Source organism: Prionailurus bengalensis, chromosome C2 (assembly GCF_016509475.1).
Source record: "Prionailurus bengalensis isolate Pbe53 chromosome C2, Fcat_Pben_1.1_paternal_pri, whole genome shotgun sequence".
Classification (NCBI taxonomy): domain Eukaryota; kingdom Metazoa; phylum Chordata; class Mammalia; order Carnivora; family Felidae; genus Prionailurus; species Prionailurus bengalensis.
Window position 1 is genome coordinate 68,542,851 of NC_057350.1, and position 26,108 is coordinate 68,568,958.

At 39.0% G+C, this 26,108-nt stretch overlaps 1 long non-coding RNA gene across 1 annotated transcript; it reads left to right on the forward strand.

The window, feature by feature from the left end:
* Positions 1-9,742: 9,742 nt before the first annotated feature.
* On the forward strand, positions 9,743-19,229 carry LOC122491513. The gene is made up of 2 exons (XR_006299370.1): positions 9,743-10,526; positions 18,221-19,229. It is a non-coding gene; the product is annotated as an uncharacterized LOC122491513 (long non-coding RNA).
* Positions 19,230-26,108: the final 6,879 nt, after the last annotated feature.

A 26,108-nucleotide genomic window follows, 5' to 3' on the forward strand; every position in this document is an offset into this window, starting at 1 on the left:
ACCAGAAAGAGATAGGAAGGTAGGGGAAGCTAGTGGTTGGGGGACTTATTTCCCTTGCTGTCTCTGGAAAGCAGCCATGGCTCCCCTGGAATGGCTCTCTCCTGTAGGTATATGGCTCTTACCAGGTTTGAAGCCGTTGCCTCTGCCCCTCCGGCCAACTTAGTAGTCTAAGTTTTAGCAAGTACATTTAGCCCGTGTGATTGATTAACTAAATCTTTCTTGGTATATCTATAGATCATGCATTGTTTCCTAGAAAGACTGGAACCAAACCCTCTTGCACAACCCAGCCCCCACACCAAAACACAACCACCATGAGAACTTCTGTAGCTGGCACCATTGAGTCTGCATGCAACCAAGAAGTGTTACAGGGGCACCTGGATGGTTGAGTCCCACAAGCTTCCGACTTCGGCTCAAGTCATGATCTCATGGTTCCTGAGTTCCAGCCTTGCATCGGGCTCTCAGCTGTCAGCATGGAGCCCCCTTTGGATCCTCTTTGCCCTTCTCTCTCTCTCTCTCTCTCTCTGCCCTTTCCTCCACTCATGCTCTCTCTCAAAAATAAGTAAAAATAAAATAAAATAAAATAAAATAAAATAAAATAAAATAAAATAAAATAAAATAAGAATTGCTACAGACTACAGACCACTATGCTCTCCTTTTACTGATTAACTTCCCTAAAGTTCCTGTAAAAATCTATCGGCCAGGCAGAAACCTTGAAGTTGGTTTTCAGACAAGAGTCTGCCTTCTCCCCAGGTGGTCAGCCTCCTGAATAAAGCTTATATTCCTTTTCAGTCAAAACTCCTCTCTTGTGTATTGGCCTTTCTAACCAAGGGCAGTCGAACTTGGGTTCCTGTAACAGGTGTAGAACACACTCCTCCCTTGTCCCTTCAGTCTAGATGGTAAGGGGAGGGTGAGGCTGCTTCAACATTTCTCACCGATTTCTCTTAACCCCTTGCCTTCACCTATATAGGTAATTACTTTATTAAACTCTCTTCGATTACCCATTTTGAGTATACACGTGGCCCGAGCCCCTTTTGGAAAGCTCACCTTTAATGTTTTCTTTTCTTTCTTTCTTTCTTTCTTTCTTTCTTTCTTTCTTTCTTTCTTCCTTTCTTTCTATTTCTTTCTTTCTTTCCTTTTTTTTTTTTTTTTTTTCCAAGTAGGCTTCCTACCCAACTTGTGGCTTGAACTCCAGACCCTGAGATCAAGACTGGTATGCTCCACGGACTGAGCCACCCAGGTGGAAAGTTCACCTTTACAGACACTTTGCTTTTATGACACACTTACATTTCTTTCTAATGCAAAGAAATTCGAAGAGTATTTCATACTTTGCCTCATTTAATCGCCATGATAATATAAAGTAGCTATGCCCACTGTTAACAGGTGGAGTCAACTGGGGTTCCACACCTGACCAATCGCAGAGCTCAGAATCTGGCCACCAAATTTGTGACAGCAATGTCTGTCCCCAATGGATGATATAATCTTTAGGCAGCTGTTTGCAACCTCAAGACCACAAGGAAGACAGAAGTGCTTTTCACAGAAAAGAAAGTGAAAGAAAAGGCACACGCCGGTTGGGTGGGTCCGGGGCGGTGACAGTGGACCCGCGAAGCTGGGGAGAGCTGCTCCGTGCTTCTCTGGGCCCGGACACGCGAAGAACTTGCGCACCAACTTGTGGCTGTGCGAACAGAACCCAAGCGATCGGGAGGCCGGGAGGCCGAGGTCGGCCGGGAGCCCGGCAGCCCGACCCGCTTCCTGGCCCCCTTCCTCCGGGAGAATGGTGAGGGGCGCCACGGGAGGCGGTGCGGAGGGCGGCGCGCGACACAGCACCACCAGGCGTCTCGGAGACTGCTCGGCCTTCGAACCCTCTCTTCCTCGGGAGGAGCTTACCGCCGCGACTTGTTTCGGAAGAGAGTAGAGTGTCGGGCAACATTTTCCTGGGAATCTTTGGTCTCTTTGCTCTCAAATTTCAAAAGTTCCTTATAAATCAGGGATATTAATCTTTTATCTGTGATAATAATGTTATCACTAATATAATGTTATGACTATTACCTTAAGTTTGTCATTTGTCTTCTGAGTTTGCTTATGGTGGCTTTCCCCCCCATGCAAACGGTTTTTATTTTTATAGGAAAATTTACCAATCTTTTATTTTATTGCATTTGGAATTTGGGGCATATTTTAAAAGCTTTCCTCATCGCCCAGGTTATAGTCACGCATTTTATTTGTAATGCTTTATTTTTTACATTTAGATCTTTGATACATTTGGAGTTTATTCTTGTTTATGATTTGAGGAATGGATAAAACTTTTATCTTTTTCCCAAATGGGTATCCACTTGTCCCAGCACTATTTATTAAAAAGATTAGCACTGCTTCAGTAACTTGAGATACAACATTTATCATATACCAGATTTTTATACGTACTTTGGCTGTTTCTAGAACTTCTGTTTTATTCCATTGACATGTTTATTCATCTGCTGCAGAGAGGCTTTGTTATATATTTTAATATCAGGGCTAGCTCCCCTAAGAGCTCTTCCTTCCTGCTGTTTTCCTAGCTATTCTTATGTGCTTATCTTATAAACTTTAGGATTGACTTCTGATTTATGATCAGTGTCAAAAAAAAGCTCACTGGGATTTGTACTGGATTTGCATTAAGCTTATAAATTATAGACAACTGACATCTTGAGATAGTGTTGACATGTTCTATCAAGAACAAAGGATATCATTTCATTTGTTTGGGTTTACTTTTGTGTCTTTAAAGAGTGTGTATAGTTTTTTTACATAGAATATTTGTTAAGTTTGTTCCTAAATACTTTATCTTTTTTTTTTTTGCTATTGTAAATGAGATTTTTCATTCATTATATCTTCAATTTGTGTATATGAATGCTATTGACATCCTTTCATTTTTAAAATTGAGGTACAATTTATATACAGCAAATTTATAATTTTTAGTATACAGTCTGTTTTTTAACAAATGTACACAATCGTGTGGCAACCAAAAGATATAAAAGATACAAAGACAGAAAGATAGAAAAAAGAGTTTCACCCACCCCCGAAAATTCCCACCAGTTCCTTTGGAATCAAGCTCACTCAAGGTGAGTCCCTGCCAAACACTGGTCAGATTTTGGTGCTGATAGTTCCAGAATGTCATATAAGTGGAACCATAGAGCACATAGTCTTTTGAGCCTTGCTTCTTCCACTTAGCATAAGGCAGTTGATTTTCATCCACATAGCTGGAACTATCACTAATTTGCTATTGCTTTCTAATTTAATTTCACAGTGGTTAGAGAACATGCTTGTGTTATTTGAATCCTTTTAAATTTATATACTGAGATTTGTTTTCTAGACAGAATATGGTTATCTTGATAAATCCTGTGGTCGTTGGGTTAAGTGTTCTATTGATGTCAGTTAGATTAGGTTGGTTGGAAATATTGTTCAAGTCCTCATATCCTTACTTATGTTATGACTAGTTGTTCTATCAGTAATTGAGAAAGGATGCTGAAATCCCCAAGTATAATTACAGATTTATTTCTCCTTGGAGTTCTATCAGTTTGGGCTTCATATATTTTAAAAATCTAGGGGTGCCTGGGTGGCGCAGTCAGTTAAGCGTCTGACTTCAGCCAGGTCACGATCTCGCGGTCCGGGAGTTCGAGCCCCGCGTCAGGCTCTGGGCTGATGGCTCAGAGCCTGGAGCCTGTTTCTGATTCTGTGTCTCCCTCTCTCTCTGCCCCTCCCCCGTTCATGCTCTGTCTCTCTCTGTCGCAAAAATAAATAAACGTTAAAAAAAAAAAATCTATTATTAGCTGTACACATGCTTAGGATTATTAATTCCCCTTAATGAATCTATTTGTCACTCCAAATGATGTAGAATAAATGTTCTTATATTTACAAGCATATAAATATATAAATGTAGAATCTATATAGAAATTAATAATATTATAGACTATAGATTACAGATACCACATTATATATAGATATTACATTATAGATTATACATTATAATGTATAGATTATACATTATACATTATACATTATATATAGATATTACATTATAGATCTATATTATACATTATAGATATTACAGTATAGATATATATTTATATATTATATATTTATAGAAATATATAAGTATAGAACCTTTATTCTATTACTTTTGGAGTGTTTAAAATTAACATTTAAAAAATTGTGTTAAATTTTTTCAACACTTATTTTTGAGAGAGAGAGAGAGAGAGAGACAGAGTGTGAGTGGGGGAGGGGCAGAGAGAGAGGGAGACACAGAATCTGAAGCAGGCTCCAGGCTTCAAGCTGCCAGCACAGAGCCCGACGCGAGGCTCCAACTCATGAACCGTGAGATCATGACCTGAGCCAATGTTGGATGTTCAACTGACTGAGCCATGCAGGCACCTGGTATATGTGTTGTTCTTCCTCTGACTGACTGATTTCACTTAGCATAATACCCTCCAGTTCCATTCACATAGTTGCATTAGCAAGATTTCATTCTTTTTGATTGCCAAGTAATACCCCATTGTATATATATACCACATCTTCTTTATCCATTCATCCATCGATGGACATTTGGGCTCTTTCCATACTTTGGCTATTATTGATAGTGCTGCTATAAACATGGGGGTGCATGTGTCCCTTCGAAACAGCACACCTGTATCCCATGGGTAAATACCTAGTAGTGCAATTGCTGGGTTGTAGGGTAGTTCTATTTTTAGTTTTTTGAGGAGCCTCCATACTGTTTTCCAGAATGGCTGCACCAGCTTGCATTCCCACCAACAATGCAAAAGAGATCCTCTTTCTCTGCATCCCTGCCAACATCTGTTGTTGCCTGAGTTGTTAATGTTAGCCATTCTGACAGGTGTAAGGTGGTATCTCATTGTGGTTTTGATTTGTATTTCCCTGATGATGAGTGATGTTGAGCATTTTTTCATGTGTCAGTTGGCCATCTGGATGTCTTCTTTGGAGAAGTGTCTATTCATGTCTTTTGCCCATTTCTTCACTGGATTATTTGTTTTTTGGGTGTTGAGTTTGATAAATTCTTTGTAGATTTTGGATACTAACCCTTTATCTGATATGTCATTTGCAAATATCTTCTCCCATTCTGTTGGTTGCCTTTTAGTTTTGCTGATTGTTTCCTTCACTGTGCTGAAGTGTTTTATTTTGATGAGGTCCCAGTAGTTCATTTTTGCTTTTGTTTCCCTTGCCTCCAGAGACGTGTTGAGTAAGAAGTTGCTGCAGCCAAGATCAAAGAGATTTTTGCCTGCATCACATCATCTATTCTTAATTTAGAACTGTTTAGCTTTATAATTACTACTTAAAGATACATTTTTAAAAATTGGGCAGAGGATACAGAAAGTTCCCATATACCACCTGGCCCCCTCAATTTCCCCCACTATCAACATCTCACACCAGAGTGGTACACTTGTTACAATTGGTGAGTCTACATTAACATGTTATTATCACTCAAAGTTCATAGTTTACATTAGAGTTTACTCTTGGTATACTACATTCTATGATTTTTGACAAATGTTTAGTAACATTTATCCACCATTATGGTACCATACAAAATAGTTTCACAGCCTTAAAAATCTTCTGTACTCTGCCATTCATCTTTCCCTCTCCTCTAATCTCTAGTACCCACTGCTTTTTTTTTTTTTTTTTTTTTTTTTTTTTTTTACTGTTTCCATAGTTTTGCCTTTTCCAAAATGTTATTTAGTTGGAATCATTTGTTAGCCTTTTCAGATTTGGCTTGTTTCACATAGTAATATACATTTAAGTTTCCTCCATGTTTTTCATGGCTTGAGAGCTCATTTATTTTTAGCACTGAATAATATTCCATTGTCTGGATGTACCAATGTTTATTTATCCACTTACCTATTGTAGAAGAACATCTTACTTGCCTCGAAGTTTTGGCAGTTATGAATAAAGTTAGTATATCCGGAATTTCTAGTATACTTCCCGTAACATCATCTATTCTTTTTTCCCCCCCATAATATTATTATTTTTTAATTTTATTTTTTATTATTTTTTTAATATACATCCAAATTAGTTAGCATATAGTGCAACAATGATTTCAGGAATAGATTCCTTAGTGCCCCTTACCCACTTAGCCCATCCCCCCTCCCACAACCCCTCCAGTAACCCTCAGTTTGTTCTCCATATTTATGAGTCTCTTATGTTTTGTCCCCGTTTTATATTATTTATGTTTCCCTTCCCTTATGTTCATCTGTTTTGTCTCTTAAAGTCCTCATATGAGTGAAGTCATATGATTTTTGTCTTTCTCTGACTGACTAATTTCACTTAGCATAATACCCTCCAGTTCCATCCACATAGTTGCAAATGGCAAGATTTATTTCTTTTTGACTGCCGAGTAATACACCATTGTATATATATACCACATCTTCTTTATCCGTTCATCCATCGATGGACATTTGGGCTCTTTCCATACTGTGGCTATTGTTAATAGTGCTGCTATAAACATGGGGGTGCATGTGTCCTTTTGAAACAGCACACCTGTATCCCTTGGATAAATGCCTAGTAGTGCAATTGCTGGGTCGTAGGGAAGTTCTAGTTTTAGTTTTTTGAGAAACCTCCATACCGTTTTCCAGAATGGCTGCACCAGCTTGCATTCCCACCAACAATGCAAAAGAGATCCTCTTTCTTCGCATCCCTGCCAACATCTGTTGTTGCCTGAGTTGTTAATGTTGGCCATTCTGACAGGTGTAAAGTGGTATCTCATTGTGGTTTTGATTTGTATTTCCCTGATGATGAGTCAAAATCTTATTTTAATTAATTTAAGTCCATTAGATTGAATGTCTTAGTGTTCTGGCCTAAACTAAGTTGTCACACTCAGATTAATTACTCCTAGAAGAGAAGAAGGCAACTAAGATCGTAGACATGGTAAATCACTCATCACTGGAAGAGGCTATTGATTAATATTTGAGGAGTATTATTTACCTAAAATTTCCAGTGATACACTGTTGGATGATAATATTTGCCCATTTTAAAATCAGGTTGTTTTCTTATTGTTGAATTGTAAGAGTTCTTTATATTTTTGGATAACAGCTTTTTTTTTTTTTTTTATCAGTTTTGTCTTTTGCAAATATTTTGTTCCAGGCTGTGGAAAGATGCATTTTAAAGTGTAGCAGGCCAAAGTCCCTTATCATTTCATTTGGTATTATCTTGTTTTTTAAGTTATATTTGCTTTCATTTTGTCAAATTTTATAATTTATCATGTTGGTATCTTTAAATTTTTTAAAAATGTTTTTATTTATTTTTGAGACAGAGGGAGACAGAGCATGAGCAGGGGAGGGGCAGAGAGAGAGGGAGACACAGAATCCGAAGCAGGCTCCAGGCTCTGAGCTGTCAGTACAGAGCCTGATGCAGGGCTCAAACTTGCAGACTGTGAGATCATGACCTGAGCTGAAGTCGAACGCTTAACCAACTGAGCCACCCAGGTGCCCCAAGGATTTAGGATTTTTAACACCTGAATTTGGGGGGCACACATTCTCTCCGTAGCATTTGTGAACAAGTTTTTGTGTGGGCATAGGTTTCATGTCTCTTGGGTATATTCTTATCTGGGAGTGAAACGTCTGGGTCATAAGGTAATTCTAACTTTTCGAGGAACTGCAAAAGTATTTTCCTAAGTGATTGTGTCATTTTATAGTCCCACGGTATGAGGGTATGTCAAGGTATGAGGGTTCCAATTCCTTCACATCCTTGCCAACATTTGTTATTGTCTGTCTTTTTAAATTTTAGTTATTCTAGTGGGTGTGGAGTAGTACCTCATTGCAGTTTTGATTTGCCTTTTCTTAATGACTAACGATTGAACATTTTATTATGTCTTTATTGGCCATATATATATCTTTCTTGGAGAGGCATCTGTTCAAATCCTCTGCCTATTTTTAAATTGGATTATTTGCTTTTTTATTATTGAGTTGTAAGAGTTCTTTATATATTCTAGATACGAGTCCCTTATCAACTCTGATTTACAAATATTTTTTCCCATTTTATGGATTGTCTTTTCATTGTCTTCATGGTGTTGATGATTTTAAAATTTTTTCATAATATGTGTTTGTAGTATTTATAAAGAATGACTGTTTTGGATATCTTTTCCTTTCTATATTTATCCTCATTTCTTTTCACTACCTTATTTTGATGACCAGGAAGAATTCTGAAAAATGTATCAAAAATAGAAGTGGTAACGGAGCACATTTTTAGTTTTTGTTTTATTTTGGTTTTCACATTTCTAAGGAGAGTGACTGTCATGTTTCTTCACTGTGAATACTGTTAACTTCTGAGTTCAGAGTAAGCCTCTTTATCATGCTTAAAGTTCCTTTATTTCTCTTTCAAGGGTTAAAAACAGTGAAAAATGAAAGCAATAGTCTCTATTCTCCCCATAAATGTCTACCCCATACCCAGTCTTCTTTGTGAATATGTAGTATTTTTGTACTTTGGTTATCTGTAGATTGCCCTTTCATTATGCAGTAACAGGAACTTCTTTCTTTTCAGTAACAAGTTATAGCTCTAGTAATTTATGTCAGCGGATGAGCACCATCATTTATTGTCATGTTTGTGTGGTTTTTTTTTTTCCTTGTGATTTGGTGAGAAGATCTGACCTTACAAAGAATAATATTTAATTTTACATGATCATTTAGCCAGAGTTACTATTTTCTTTTCCTTTATTTCCTCCTTCCTTTCTTCCTTCCTTCCTTTCTTTCTTCTTTCCTTGCCTTTCCTTCCTTCCTTCCTTCCTTCCTTCCTTCCTTCCTTCCTCTTTCTTTCTTTTTCTTTCTTTCTTTCTTTCTTTCTTTCTTTCTTTCTTTCTTTCTTTCTTTCCTTCCTTCCTTCCTTCCTTCCTTCCTTCCTTCCTTCCTTCCTATAAGGCAATGAGTGAAATCTATTTTCTTCCGAAACATCAGAAAGTAATATAAAGGCCAAAGCCTTTCTAACATCTTAAACATTTCTGTCTCCTTAAAAATTGCTAAGTTGGAAGACCTCAGTATAAAAGTAATACTTTTCAGAAGAGTGGATAAAATGGATGAAATGGAAGAGGATGAAATAGAGGAGTTTTCAAAATACCCTTTACAAGCCTCCATTTTGATTGCATTTCACAATATCTAAGACACCATGCCTGAGAATGTGCTCTCCTTGCTTGTGGAGTTGATTAGTGGCCGGTCAGAAGCCAATGGTGACTTCAGGGTGGAAATAATGCCCAATATTAAAGTTGCTGTCACGACTTTTCTCAAAAATGCTGGTAAGACAGACAATATCTTTTAACCTTTCATTTGCGAATTGCGTTTGTATCTTACTTTGAGATTCTAGACATCTCACAGTGGGTTTTGTTTAAAAGTTGTGCTCTTTCTAACTCCCAGTAAGACAATTGCAAAGGATTATGTATTATTATTTCTGGTACTCCTAATAACTAGCATTTATCAAGTGCTTTGCTCTATGCTAAGCACTGTGCTAAATTTTTACTTGCTTCTTCTTAAAACATATAGCACTATGAGATAGGTACTGTTATTACCGCCATTTTACAGATAAAGAAATCTAGGTTTAGAGAGAATTAAATGATTTGGTCACAGTCACACCGCTAGTAACATTCTGACTTCTGAGTGTATTTTTTTTTCTTTCCTTTTTTTACTTTAGAGAGAGACCATGAACAGGGGAGAGGGGCAGAAGGAGAGAGAGAGTGAGAAAGAGAGAGGGAATTCCAAGTAGGCTCCATGCTCAGCACAGAGCCTGACACAGGGCTCGATCCCTTGACACTGGGATCATGACCTGAGGCAAAATCAAGAGTTGGACACGCAACTGAGTCATCCAGGCACCCCCTGAGTGTATTTTCTTAACCACTGTGACTATGCCCTCAAATTTCCTATGAGCATAAACAAATTTATTTTTATGACAATGACATGTCCAAATAGAGACCAAGATATGGTGAAATTGGTGGGGGGGGGGGGCAGAGAGAAATTAGAGTGAGGAAACAATATCATATTATAATCATTATTATTATCAGCTTACACAATGGCTGCACATACTTGATTTCATTTAGAGAGACAGCTGTTGATACATGTTCCCAAAACGGTCTTAAGTGGAGGCCAGTGTGCACTCATGCATTCTCGGTAAGCAACATGGGATAGGTTGAAGTTGATACTGTGAAATTTAACTTTATGTAGAAATATAGTATCTAAATTTTAATTCTTAGTTATGGCCTCTAAATCAAGTTACTATTTAAAATCTGTTTTCTTTTGCCATGAAATGAGATTATAGTACCAATAAACTGATTTTTATTTGTAGATGACAAGGCATTTGTTAATGTTTGTGTCAGACACTATAGAATTCAGCAATTTCAGATTTTCCCAAGACTTCTGGAACTGACAAGAACCATTAGGGTTGAAAATCTGCCACCTCATGTTGATAAAATTACATAATAATTTTCTTGGAAAACCCCACAAATGGAGAAGGAGTAACCAATGCACAGCTTTTCCCAGAGAAGAGTTCAGCCCTGGTTGAGTTTTCTGACTACCAAGGTAATTGATTCTCTTCTTTCTAAATCTTTACAGTTATTATTAACCATTTCATGCACAAATGAAGTCAAATTAGAAGCCACACAAGTGGTTAGGAAAACCATCAAAGCCACCCATTCTTACTGGAATATGCCATGAATTAACTCAAGGCTTTGAATAGGTCTTTGTGAAGACCTAGATAAAAGAATTGTTTTTTGTGCAGTAAAAAAAACCCAAAAAAACAAAAAACAACAACAAAAAAAACCCCAGAAAACAGAAACTTCTCTTGACCTCAATTTCTCTGCAGTTACTGCTTCATTTTTTTGTTTCCCTTTGCAGAAAAATTTCTCAGGTGAGTTTGTCATTACTTATCCCCATTTTCTCTCCTCTTACTCTTTCTCAAATCCATCTGAGAGGAGGCTTTACCCCCACCATTCCATCAAAATTGCTCTCGTCAAGTTCAGCAATGACCTCCTAAACTAAATTTACGAACCAGTTTTCAGGCTTAATTTTACTTGATCTCTTCATAGCATTTGACTCAATGATAAATAACTCTCTCCTTCTAAGTGCACTTTGTTCACTTGCTGCTAGGATGCCACACTTTGTTCTCCTACCTCGGTAGCTGCTAATTCTCATTCTTCCTTCATTTTACCTTTTCTTCAACTTTTAATTTAGAGCTCAGTTCTTTACTTCTTTTTGTCTACACTCAGTTCCTTGGAGATCTAGTGGCTTTAAATACTGTCTATGTATCCATGACTTTCAATTCATGTCTCCAGTCAAGACTCTCTCATAAACTCCAATGTCAATTTTCACTGCTAGTAGACCTATTCACCTGGTTGCCTAAAAGTATATGACATAAATATAACATGTCCAAGACAAAACTCCTAGTCCTTCTCACCTTATGCCACCAACCTGCATTATGCACAGGCTTTCCCATCTCAGTTGATAGCAGTTCCATCCTCCTAGTGATGAGGGAGCTTGAGGCAGGCTGAGGGCAAAATACACACTAGCACACACCACACACACACCCTAGGTGGGACATGTGTGATATTCCTCAGGCACTCCTGGCTACCCTAGGACAAAGGAGAGGAAAGAAAACAAATGACTAACTGATAGAGATCACAGTCATATAGGACATGGGTCTGCATCAGTTTACAAATGTCTTGGTAAATTATAAGAAAAAGGCAATCTTGTCAATAGACTAATCTCCAGAAACCTATAAACTCTGTTTTCTGGAGCCCCAGCATCACCCTCAATAGTGATATGGGAAACAAAGGCAAGAAGAAAATGGCAGGTAAAATTGAATATCCTTATAACCGGCAGCCCATTGACAAATACTTAAGGCAAATACAGAGTGTAGCATTTCTCCTGGAACCCCCTACCATCCTAATGTTAATGCCTTAGTAGAGGGAAAACACAGCTTGACAATACCAAGGCCTCAGGTATCTTAGGAGTCCTCTTTAGCCTATCAATGTCCCTCTGGAGGCCTCCCTTTTGACTTTACGTCCCCAACTCAATAGTATAAAACCAGCCATTCTTCACAACCCCAGTGCAGGTCTTTCTGCCTATGGGTCCTGTCCCTGTGCTTTAATAACATCACCTTTTGCACTGAAGACGTCTTCAAGAATTCTTTCTTGGTCATTGGCTCCAGCCCTCTTCCCCAACCCCCCCCCCCCCCGCCCCCGCACTTAACCTCAAAAACTCATCATTTTTTGCTCAGGCCAAAACCTGGGAGTCTCTCATATCCCACACCTAGTCTTTTAGGAAATCCTGTTCACTCTAGGTTCAAGATGTATTCATAATCTGATCACTTCTCAAAGAGCATGATAAGAATTTGGAAAATTAAATGAACCATTTTAAAGGTAGTAACAAACTCCCAAAGAGCTTATGCCACAGAGTAGTTTATATTTTAGATAATATGACTAAATAAATACCATTATTAATGGCCATATTTCATCTGCACATCCCCTCCTAACTATGATCCTTAGGAAGAGTTGCTAAAGCAAAAAAATATCCCTGAAACTGTAGGTGGAGATAGAAGGCTGGGGGATGGAAATGAATGAGGTCAAGAGAAGAGAAGCAAAAATTAGGATCTTTCTCACATAGCTTGGAAGGAAACCAGTTAAGCAGGAAAGCCAAAAATTGAGATCCTCTCTAGAAGGAAAAGGAGCTTAACTTTCAATAGTAGTTTAAGAAGCTAATAGTCTTAGGATTAGACTGAAATAATATCTGATTCTTCATATAGCAATGAATTGATACCACTGGACATTGTTTTTAATGGTTATTTATTTTTGAGATAGAGAGAGACAAAGCACGAGTGTGGGAGGGGCAGAGAGAGGAAGACACAGAATCTGAAGCAGGCTCCAGGCTCCCAGCTGTCAGCATAGAGCCCGACATGGGTCTTGAACCCACGAACCATGAGATCACGACCTGAGCTGAAGTCTGACACCTGACCATTGGAGCCTCAGGCACCCCATACCACTGGACATTTTTAATTGGCACTTTATGAGAAGACAAATGTTTAGTGTGGGTAGCCCTCACCTAGCAGACTTCTACATTTAAAACGGTATAATTCTTAGGACTCATACTAACCTCCCAAAGTTGCAAAATATGAAGGTCCCATCTCTCTTGCATACTTGTCACCTAGTCCTTAGCTAGTGTTGACATTTGAAGAGCTTTTTTTTTTTTTTTAACAGTTAATTATGGTTATACTCTGGTAAATGGTTAGTGGCTAAGCACAGTCAGTGTCTCTGGAGATAATGTGCAAGTTGGGTTAGCTAAAAGCCTGAGTCTGCACTCCAACCATTGTGAGCTAAAGAAGCCATCAGGAGAGGCAGAGTGATATAGGGTGTAGTGCAGCATTTTACAAACTTTTTGTAAACCGTGGGGCACCATAAAAATAGGTATTTTATATCCCAACCCATACCTTATGTAAAAACAAAAACATTTGTTGCAATTTGGAAAAAAAGTTTTGCTGCAACATGCATTTCTTGCTAAGGAACTGTTATACTCTGTTTTCTATTATATTCTGTTTTGTTTTTGTTTGGTTGGGTTTTGAGGCTTTTGTTGTTGTTTATATTTTTTTGTTAAGACCCTTAAAATTCATATTGTTGGCATAGTTATCAGAGGTTGGCATTCAGCAATGACTTTGACACAAAGGATTAGGGAGTAGGGGGTTTAACCTTATCCCCTCTGTCTCCACCAGCCTGCCTCTTCAAGCCATCCTAAATAAGCATACAGTCTGTGTTAGTTTTCTATTGCTCCATACCAAATTTAGTGGCTTTACATAGCAACCATTTATTATCCTACTTTCTGAGGGCGAGGAATTTGGGAGCAGCTTAACTGGGTGATTCTGATAAGGACTCCTGATGAGGTTGCTATCAACCTGTTATTTGGGGCTGCAGTTATCTGAAGGCTTGATGGGGACTGGAGAGTTTCTTCTAGGCTCACTCACATAACTGCTGCCAGAGGCCTCACTTCCCTGCCTTGAGGGCCTTTCCATAGGGTTGTTCGTGATGTGGCAGCTGGCTGCCCCCAGACTGAGTTATCTGAGAGAGAGAGGGTGGCAGGGGAGGGGGCAAGGGCTATAGTGCCTTTGGTCATCTAGCGTCAGAAGTGACACAGCATCACTTGTGCCATATTCTGTTGGTCACAGAGACCAACTTTGATACAAGATGGAAGGAAATTATAGAAAGGCATGATTATCAGGGATCATTGGTGCCATCTTACTTACACAATCCAAGGAAATACAGCTTTTTTTTTTTTAATTTTTTTTTTCGACGTTTATTTATTTTTGGGACAGAGAGAGACAGAGCATGAACGGGGGAAGGGCAGAGAGAGAGGGAGACACAGAATCAGAAACAGGCTCCAGGCTCTGAGCCATCAGCCCAGAGCCCGACGCGGGGCTCGAACTCCCGGACCGTGAGATCGTGACCTGGCTGAAGTCGGACGCTTAACCGACTGCGCCACCCAGGCGCCCCGGAAATACAGCTTTAAGACAAGTTCCACATACTGCCCCCTACTTCTAGCCAGATTGTCACTCCTAAACCTTCTATATAGAAATAGAGCATCACTGGCCTTTAGAATCCCAAAGATACATATTTAAATTCTAAAATTTACTAGCTGGATAGTGATAGCAATGTTACTTCCTTACTCTGTTTCCTCATTTAAAGTGGGTATAAAACCTATCTCACAGGGTCGTTATGAAGATTAAGTAGGATAATATTTGTACACTGCCTGACACAAACCAGGTATTCAATAAATAAAGTTATTACAACTATCAAATTAGGAAAGAATGGAAAGCATAAGTTACTAATTTGATGGGAAATAATAGATATGAATTGTGTTCTAGATAAATGTAGGTCTCAGCTGCTACAGGATAAAGTGCTATTATTAAGTGATGTTTGAATAGTTCAGTGTCCTTCATTTTGATACTGTTATCACCTCTGACATAAAAGTACTGTAATAAACTATTTCTACTGGGTAACATGTATTTGAAAATAGGCTAGTCAGGGCACCTGGGTGGCTGAGTCGGTTAAGCATACAACTCCTGATTTCGGCTCAGGTCAAGATCTTAGGGTCATGAGATGGAGCCCCACAGCAAATTCTTTTTCTCCCTCTCTCTCTGCCCCCCATCACTCCTGCACACCTGTGTGCTCTCTTTCTCTCTAAAAAAAAAAAAAAGGAAGAAAGGAAGGAAGGAAGGAAGGAAGGACAGATGGAAGGAAGGAAGGAAGAAAAAGAAATAGGCTAATGAATTTAGAGAAAAATCTCCCTTGCCCCCCCAAAAAGAAAAATGGTTGTCTTAGATGTAAAATCACATCCCTAAGTGATGGTCCATCTTCTGCTTGGCTAGGAACTCATTGTCCCCCAAGTTGACCCATTCTTCCTTAGGACAGTTCTAATTATTAAAAAAATTTAGCAGCATATGAAGCCCAAATATGTTTTACTTATTAGTCCTTGTTATTCCTTTTAAAGTTGTAGAAATAAATCCTTTATAAGATAACCCTTCAAATGTTTAATGACAACTATTACGTGCGGCTCCCTTCATCTACTTATTATCTGTACTTCTGCAAGTTAAATATATTCAGTTCCTTTTATATATCCTCATGTGATGTGGTTTTGAATCCTTTTACAGCATCAGTTTCCCTCTTCAGAACACCATAGCTAGTTTTCATAATCCCTTTGCAATGTTTGGCACCTTAAACTAAGTACCATACCCCAGGTATTGCCTATTTTTACCAGTCAAAAGTAGAATAGGGTTATTTATTCACCATACATATTCTTGTTACTATGTTTTTTTTTAAATTATAGCCTCAAATCTCATTACTACCCTTTTTAAGATGAATGGACTTTATTTTTAGAACAATTTTAGGTTTATAGAAAAATTAAGCAGAAAGTAAGGAGAATGCCTCCTACCCCTAGTTTTCCCTAGTATTAACATCTTGCATTAGTGTGGTACATTTGCTACAATTGATGAAAGCGTATTGCTACATTATTATTAACTAAATTCCATCACATTAGAGCTCACTCTTAGTGTTGGATGCTTCTCTGGGTTTTGACAAATGCATAATGTCATGTGTCCTCAATTATAGTTTCATACAGAATAATTTCAGTGCCCTGAAAATCCCCTGTGCTCACCTATTCACCCCTCCCTTCCTCCTCCAAACTGCAAGCAGCCACTGATATTTTTACTGTCTCCACAGTTTTGTCTTTTCAAAAATGTCATGTAGTTGGAATCATATAATATGTAGTCTTTCAGATGGGCTCCTGTGCTTAGCAACAGGCATTATATTTCCTCTATGCCTTTTTGTAGCTTCATAGCTCATTTCTTTTATCTCTGAATCATATTCTGTTTTATGGAGGCATCATATCTATTATGTATCCATTCATTTATTTTTTTATTTTTTATTTTTTTTAAATTTTTTTTTTCAACGTTTATTTATTTTTGGGACAGAGAGAGACAGAGCATGAACGGGGGAGGGGCAGAGAGAGAGGGAGACACAGAATCGGAAACAGGCTCCAGGCTCCGAGCCATCAGCCCAGAGCCTGACGCGGGGCTCGAACTCACAGACCGCGAGATCGTGACCTGGCTGAAGTCGGACGCTTAACCGACTGCGCCACCCAGGCGCCCCTCCATTCATTTATTGAAGGACACCTTGGTTACTTCCAAGTTTGGGCAATTATGAATAAAGCTATATTGCTACTATAAACATTCATTTACAGGTTTTGTGTGGACATAAGTTTTCAAGTTATTTGGATAAATACCATAAAGTACAAATGCTGGATCATATGGTAAAAGTATGTTTAGTTTTGTAAGAAATTGCCAGACTGTCTCCAAAGTGGCTGCACCATTTTGCATTCCCATTAGCAATGGATGAGAGTTCCTACTGCTCCATGTGCTTCCCAGCATTTGGTGACTTTTTTTTTCTTCTTCTTTCTTTTTTTTTTTTTTTTTTTTTTACATTTATTTTTACTTTGAGAGAGACAGAGATAGCACGAGTTGGGGAGGAGCAGAGAGAGGGAGACAGAATCCCAAGCAAGCTCTGCACTGTCAGCGTGGAGCCTAATGCGGGGCTCGAACTCATGAAACTGTGAGATCGTGACCTGAGCCGAAATCAAGAGTCAGTTGTTTAACCGAGTGAGCCACCCAGGCGCCCCCTTTTTTCCTTCTTAAACACACCTACATCACTGTTGATTTGTACAGAATTTACTGTCAACCGAAATCCCTTAGATGTTTTTATACTAGCTGCTAAGCCACACTGTCTTTCTCCCAAACTTGTGCAGTTATTCTTTGGACTTTTCTTAGTGCCCTTCCTTTCTTTTGGTGCTTCTCCAAAAGTCCTGGGGTCTCTTTTATTTATTAGGTTCTTTCATAATTCAACTGCTATAGGTATTGCTGTGAAGGACTCACAACCTTCTCCAGAGGGATTGCCTTCAGGAGACTAAAGGCCTGGGAACTGGAGGTATCTGGGAATTTACATTCATCACCCAACCAGGATGACCTGTAGACAATAACTGACTGGTATGAGGTTCTAAAACCCAGCTCCCTGTCTCAAGGTTGGGATAACACCATGATGCAATTTATATACTCCAGAGCTCCTTGCAGGATTAGCAGAAGCCAGGCTTAACCTGAACCACATTCTCTGTCTTTGTCTCTCACATCCTACAGGTTTCTCCTGAGGGTACAACTTTAATAATTCACATGAATCCTCATCTCAGGCTCTGCTTCTAGGGAATCTGAATAATTTTATGAAATTTTTTTATTACAGCATGCAATTGTTTTTAACTATTTTTGACTATTACAACTATTCCTTTAAAAATGGTATTGGCTTTACTTCTAACAGTTCATTTTTAATTGCTCATGCATAATTGTTTGTATTTATTGAATCTTTAAGAACCAAGTTTGTTTGTTTTTTTGTTTGTTTTTTCAGAAAAAAAAATCACCTCCCCAATATTGTAATGAATGTCAATGGGAATACCAGATTAATTGTACAGACCTTCACTACAAAGTAAACATGAATGGAATAGATCTATTTCATTCAGTGCGAATTGGGTCCATTGCATTCATGAATGTCACATCTTTCATTGAGCTGCCTGACAGTGGTGGTACCATTTTAGGGAGATATACTATATTGCAGAGTCTCATTAGTATCAGGATTTCTTTTTGTGCCAAAGATTTTGTCTGAATACCTACCTTTTGCTTTTTCTTTTTTTAGTGGTGGACACCTACTTGGCCAAAAAGCTTGTCTTCAATGAAAGGCCCATTACTGTGTTTCCATATTATGTGACTTTGGGTGTAGCCTTATATGGAAAGGAGAAGCCCCTGAGAAAGTTGCTAGCACCATTTTGGGTGGCTCTGCATCCTCTCATATGGAAGATCATGCAGAAGAAGCATTGCCTGATTGGAATGATAAATTATAAAAGGGGAAGGTGACACTCTGAGGTAACATGGCACCAAGTCAACTGTAAGAGGCTAGAGGTAACATTCAGGTCTGCGACCACTGAACTCACTCAAAGAAGAACAAAGATCAATGTCATCAAGACTTGGAAAGAGGACATTTCTAAAAACTTCTGCCATGTCATCTTTAAATATAAAGTCACCGAGTTGAATATGAAACCAGCAGTATGGGAAGACATAAAAAACAGCATAGAGGATGATAGGACTTCGATTGAGTCTGATATAGTCAAGGAGGTGGTCATAATAACAGGTTGTTTGGAGGATGTGAAAAGAATTTAACACAAGACACCAATCATAACATTGAAAAGGAAAAAAACAAAATTTGATAGAGAATGTAGCTGGTTCTTCTGAAAGGTTTTCTAGTCTTCATATCAGTGCTTTGAAAGAGTCTATACCCGAGGAATTCTCAGGGTGGGAGATCGAGGTCATTTTTTTGTTTGTTTCAAGTTTTTATTTAAATTCTAGTTAGTTAACAGAATGTAATGTTGGTTTCAGGAGTAGAATTAGGCAATTCATCACTTACATATAACATCTATTGCTAATCACAACAAGGGCCCTTCTTAATACCCATTTATCCCACTGCTCACCAGGGTGGGAGGTCATTGATAATGCTTGCAGCAAACATACCACAGTACATGCAGGAGAGTATAAAAAATGAAATTCTTGAGCAAGTGAAGGGGACTGTTCAAGCCCATTTCCAGTCCTTCTGGAGTTTCCTATTTGTTATAGAAAGTAGAGTGTGGAAAATTCTCTAAGATTATTTTAAGCAAAGAAAAGTCACATCCTTTCTGAGTTAGATCAGACATGGAAAATACATTTCATTTCATGGGTTACCTCTGATCAAATGACAGTTGTTGCCTGGAGCTCTGCGTTGAGCAAGATTCTGAAACTATCTGCATTGATTGAGAAAGAGTGTTGATACCAATTAATGTCTGTGACAGATGTGGATGACAAGGTTTATGGGATGGGGTGGTGATGTATCCCATGTTTTTACCATTAGTAAGTGTGACAATACTGTCAGGCAGATCAGCTCCTCTTGCAGATTCTGTGAAGAGCAGATTCAAGGATTGTGTCCTTTATCAGCTAATAATTTGACTTTAAGTAGGTGGTTTCATCTCTTTGTACACTGGTCTCCCTCTCCCCGCCCATGAAGTTTCTGTACTGGATGATCTGTGATGACCCTTTAAATTCTAAAATTCTATGACTGATGAATAGTCAAGTTATAAATGCGTTGTTGTGGAGAACTAAGGGGTGTGTCTTAGTTTGGGTTCCCTCAGAAGAGAACCTGAGACAGGATTCAAGTGCAAATGATCTAAATAGGGAAGTAAAAGATACTGATGGTGTGTTTTCAAATCCATTACCACTAGTCCCACTGGGGAAACTCAGAGTGAGGCCTACCTGGAAGGCAAGGTTGCTGGGGTGGTTTTACAGGAACTCCTATCAATCATTGGATGAGGACTTGAGAGGGGGTGGTGGGAGGGCTGGTTAATTTACCTGCAATTCCTCTCTGCTACACCTGCAAGCAAAGCAGGCTTTGGCACTACAGAAACTCCTCTGACAAGGAATACAGCTGGAGGGGTGGCTGGGTGGCTCAGTCTGACTTCGGCTCAGGTCGTGATCTCACAGTTTCGTGAGTTCTAGCCCTGTGTCAGGCTCTGTGCTCAGAGCCTGGAGCCTGCTTCAGGTTCTGTCTCCCCCACTCCCCCCCCCCATCTCTCTTTCTCTCTCTGCCCCTCTCCTACCTGCTCTCTTTCTCAAAAATAAATAAATAAATAAATAAATAAATAAATAAATAACATTAAAAAAATAAAAAAGAAAGAAAGAAAAGAAATACAGCTGGAAATAAGACCCAAGTGCCCTTAAATAGTAAGAGCCAGGGGATATGAGCAGGGTCTCCTAAGCTAGAATTCTTGGGGGAATAAGTAAAAGAGCTCACTGGCATTTGAAGTGTTAAATACACTGTGGTAATACATTATTTGCTTTTGAATCTTAGGGTTGGGTTATGAGTTGAGTCAGAGAGATGATGAATCTAATAGGTTCTGTTTGGACACCTATGAGGAAAGTCTCCAGATAGCATTGCCTGGTAATTATTTTTACTGTTTTCTCCACAGTCAAGAGACCAAGCCAGCTGGAAAAATGATCTTTCCAACAGACATGTGATAGCCTCAACCCAAACCAAAGAAGGTCTAAAGCTTGTGATGATAAGTGGAGATGTTATTTATTTCCAGGCAAGTGGTATTATTTAGTAAATCCATCAAGAAACAATGGCGTCTAATTAACTGGTTCTGTGATTTAAGGTCAAAGATGAAGACCATATAAATTTGGGAAGTTAAACCCACCCGAGGTTCAAGCAGGGCTATACTCACCATCCCCTGCATTCCATGTGTTCTCATGTGAAGAGATCCAAGTTGACCACAAACCAGGCTGTGCATATGCACCTCTTTTATTTCTCTATAACTTATCTTTACCTATTTTCAACCCAGTTCTGTTTTTTCTCTCCTGTTCCAATCGGCATTTATGGGGAGGACATATACACATCCTATTATAATATTATCCTTCACAAATACCCTGTTGCTCCTGTCTGAGCACTTTCTGAGACACAGGCAGAATGAGAAAGGAGAAAGATTACCAGTACAGGTACTAAATGCTCAGCCTGGCTTTTGCTGCCTCCCTTTCTGTTGCTCCCCCTCCCCTCCCCTTGGAATCACCAATTAGCAGGAGGTGCAGGCACTATATCCCATCTGTAGTTGACATCCATGATAGTGCTGGCTGCACATCAGAATCATCTGGGAAGCTTTTAAAACTATAGATGCCAAGAACTTACCCCTAGAGACTCTGATTTTAATTGGTCAGGTATGTGGTGGGGGGGAGGGATCAGTAGTTTTTAAAAGAATTCAAAGTGATTCTAATATGAAGAGATTTACTGATGTGGATTCTTCTTCAGAATTCTGTAGTTTCCACCATTTTGACACTTGATATTTACCAGATGGCATACACTCAAGATTAATGAAAGGAGAATTCTTCTGAGAAATTTGGAGACTCATGGATTATAAGCCATTGGAAATAGTCTTTGCTTTTGCTGCATCTAATGAGATAGCAGCAGGGAGGCAGCCAGCCAGTTTCTTCATGTTCTCTAGAGTAGCTAGAGTCCTTCTCTTTGTCACATGGTTTCAGGACCTTGACTCAGAGCTTCAAGGTGAAAATTTGAATCTTATAATTTTACTCAGAAAGGTGGCACTAATCAAGTTCAGAAGACTTATTTATAAAACTGGAATTATAATTATTTAATTTGCAAAGAGGAAGCTAATTGCCATGGCTGTGGGTAATAGAGAGCTCTGTAGCTGCCTATTATGAGATTGTTTGGTGAGCATACTCAGACCAGAAAACATCTGGCTCATGTAAAAGTATAGGAAGTTTCTTTTTCACTCTAGAAGGCATAGTGTAGTGGTTATGCAGACCAACTCCAAAGTTAGTCCTGGCAGGGTTCAAATCCCACTTTACCACTGACCAGCCATTGATCTTGGTCAACATTCCCCCTTATGTCTCAGTGTCCTTACCTGTAATTATGGATGATGACAATATTAGGGTTCCTGTGCAGTAGGTCAAGTAAAATAATCCACACAAAGCACTTAGCACCTTCTTGGCACATAGTGAAGACTCAAAAAATGATAGCTATCATCATTATCCACTTAGGACAGACCACTTGAAAGTTTACCTCACCCAATCAGTGCTACAATCTGAGACAGATATTACATACTCTCATCTTATAGATGAGGAAACTGAGGTCTTTTCACGACATAGTCTGTTGATAAACTCTCGCCAACACTGTCAGGATACCTATTCTCATGGTTGGATGGCGCCATATAAACTTTGGAGCCCTTTAAATCTTTCTTCTCTGAGTTCCTTTCCCTATCCAACTGGTTTCCCAGCCTCCTTGCACACTGTCTCTTGTCCTTTTCATTCCCACAGTCAACTCGTCTTTCAGCACCCCCAGTCACCCCTCTCACCCTCCTGTCTATTCTCTCCATAGCTGTTTGATGCATATTTAGCAGGTGCTCCCTACTGCCTGCAGCATAAAGCCCAAAAAAGTGTGAGCTTACGAAGTCTTACATCATCTGGCCCCAAATCTCTTTCCAGCCCTGTTTCTTACCATTAACACTCTCCGTTCGCTAAATTGGACTGCTTTCTGACCTTTTGCAATTCTGTGTGTTTTCTTAAATATTTACCCACCTAGAATGCTTACTGCCTTCTTTTCCCCTGTCCCAGATTCATCCCTTATCCTCTTTGTAAAGACTCTACTAACCAGTCCAGTCTAAAGGATTCCTGCTTTTTTTTGAAATTCTATAGCAATTACTAATTGTATTTTTAACACAGTTTCTTTTGATTATCTTGAACTGATACAAACATTAAGACTATTTTGCTGTTTTACATGTTAATATATTGCTTCTCCAAACTGTGTAGGAATCAGTAACCAGGGAGCAGGGTGAAAATGGGCTGAATCTTGTTTTTTTGGAAAGCTTACTGACTTTTTTTTTTTAGTTTATTTATTTATTTTGAGAGAGAGAGAGGCAGAGAGAGAGGGAGAGAGGGAAACCCAAGCAGTGCAGAGCCCAATGTAGGGCTCAATCCCATGGACTGTAAGACCATGACCTGAGCTGAAATCAAGAGTCAGATGCTTAACCAACTGCCCTGTGGAAGGCTCACTGACTTTTCCCTGCAGGAAGCTTCTCAGGTCCTGAGATTAGTTTATGTTAACTAACCTCATACAAGACTGAGGTGGACCCATGATAGTGAGAAATATAACTGTTATGTGGCCCAAAGACATATCCACCTTTTAATTTACAATGAAGAAGAGCTCCCAAGGAACCAGAATACTCAAAATCCACACGAGCAAAGCATTCTGCCCTCTAAATTTGAATACAAAATAGGAATAAATAGAATTGGATGAATTGAATATTTAACATCTGTTGGCATCAGGTCATGACCCCATCTCACCAAGGGGATGGCCTCAGCAAGCTTTGGAGATCTCCATACCCCTGGAATGGCTTGAGTGGACACTGCCTACCTTCACTTCAATGACCTTCCTTTGTTTAGGGCTTTGTTAGACCTTTTTTAGGCCTTTGTTAGACCAGAATCTGCACCCCCTCCTTGCCCTCGCCCTTCAGATGGACCCATTCTTTCTTTAGGTATGTTAATCAAGTCAAAACAATTACTCTCAGTTCCTGCCAGCCTAAAACATACTCTTTCTTCCTCAGTGGTCTCTTTCAGAGTTCTGTTTTTGTTTCCATCTGTCTAGCTATCTTTCTGTTTCCGCTTCTACCTTTCATTCTGACTCTCCTTTCTGTTTGCTCATTTTCGTAGCCCTACTCTGACTTATCATATGTTAACTTAACAGTAGTGGGTGATATATTTCCTTAATTTCTAAGTTTTGGGGCTCACCCCATTACAATATCTAAGTACTAACAACAGATTGTAAGCCCCTTGAGGGTAGGGCTGGGAGGTCAGTATGATAGACAAACGTATCTTGTGCATTACCTCATAATACTTGGCAAGTCATAGGTGCTTAAAAACTATGGATTGGATCTCTAACAAACATGTTGCTGTTTTCCTTAAGGCCGATGTCATTGTCAACACTGTTCCCATGAATCTTCAGCTTGGAGGAGGACCACTATCTCAGTCTCTTTTGCAGAAAGCTGGTCCAAAGCTCCAGGAAGAGTTATATGCCACCAGGCAGGGAACAGAGGAGAAAGTGGGTAGCATATTCATGACAAGTGGCTGCAATCTGAACTGCAAAGCTGTGCTGCATGTCGTGGCACCAGGCTGGGATAATGGAGCAGGGTCTTCTCAGCAGGTAGAGAAAATCCTTAGTTCTCTGCTACATTGATAGCTCTGGTAATCTTCTGGCAGGATATAATCTGTGGTTCTCAAGCAAAGTGAATTTATTCCCCAGGGGACATTTGGCTTGTTACACTGGCTACTGATAGCTAGGAAGTGGGGGCCAGGGATGCTGCTAAGCCTCCTACAAAGCATACATGAACCTTCATAACACAGACTTTTCTGGCCCAGGTTGAGAAACCCTGGTATTGACTGAGCCTTGTCAATTTACTGAAATCTTTATTACATTCCATGAACAGTCCATCACAGCTACCAGTTATTACAGTATAACTGACCTTGAAAGTAGTAACAATCCTTGGGGTTCTCTGAGAATGATATCTGAAAATTAGTGTAATGATCCTTCAGTATAACAGAGATGCAGCTAGAGCTGTGGTAAAGGATGAAGGGTCATTGCCCTTCTTTTGACGACTTCTCACCTCTATTCCCAGTTTAACTTCCACTTTCTTTTTTTTAGAATATAAAAGTAATACATGTACATTGGACAAAATATAGGAAGTACAAAGACAAAAATAAAAATTATAATCCAGCCATCTAGAGATAACTTTGGTGAACATTTTATTGCAATCCCTTTGAATCAATTTTATGCATACTTATTTCTTAGTTGAGACTCCCTTCCAAACATTTTTTTAGTCCTGCTTTTTTTTACTTAAACATTTCCCCGTGTTGTTAGAAACTCTTCATAAACATCGCTTTTAATTGCAACAAGACACCATTGTTTATGTGACCATTCCCATACTATTGGAACCTTCTTCCTGCATGAGTTAGAATCTTCCTGGAATGTCCTCTTCCCTCTTAGGTTCCCTTTCTGACACCCTAGACCCAGACAAAGCCAAGAATAGCAGAGAAGCCCTAGTCAGAGTTTTTGGAGCTGTAGCTCTCTCTATTTCTCACCAGCTTACGCCCTAACTTACAGAAATGTATTTTGTACATTTCAGATCATGGCAAATATAATCAAGAAATGTTTGACAACTATGGAAGAGTTATCTTTTTCATCAATCACATTTCCCATGATTGGAACAGGAAATTTGAGTTTTCCCAAAGCTACTTTTGCTGAACTAATCCTTTCAGAAGTGTTCAAATTTAGTAGCAGTGCATGGCTGAAAACCTTACAAGAAGTTCACTTTCTGATACATCCAGGTGATAACGAAATCCATCAGGTACGGTTACGTATCTCTTCTGGTCATTCGGGCAAGTGAACCTAAGTGCAGTCAGATGTCTTTGTAGATCTATAAATAATAATGTTTTCACTTCCCTGTCCATAAGTGTTGGTTACTGATAGGGAGTTGTCGTAAGACTTATAACACTGAGAACTCATACAATCCTTCCCAGATAGTTTAGCAAGAGGCAAGATAATTTGTACTTAATAAATTCTTAGGAAAAAGCAGAAAGCTATTGGCATAAAATTGGCCAAGGCATTTTAACACTGACTGAATGAAAGCTAAGTCATGGCTTTATTTATAGGGAAAAGACCAACTGAGAGAAACCTCAAGAATTTAGGGTGTTGTTGGTGTTGTTGCTTTTGGGCTAGAATATAGCCAGTCTATCCAAATCTATGAGGGTCTTAAGCTAGAAACATCAGTAGAGTATTCAGTAGTAGAGAAGCAGTCAAAGCACAGTTAGTAAGTACTTAACCCCTGACACCTGACCTTGTAAGGTGACATTCCTTGAGATGCACTCCTTAGCTGATTGGTCCACTCTGAGTACTGAAATCTGTTTTTCACTCTTGAAAAAGTTATATTGATTTTATATAA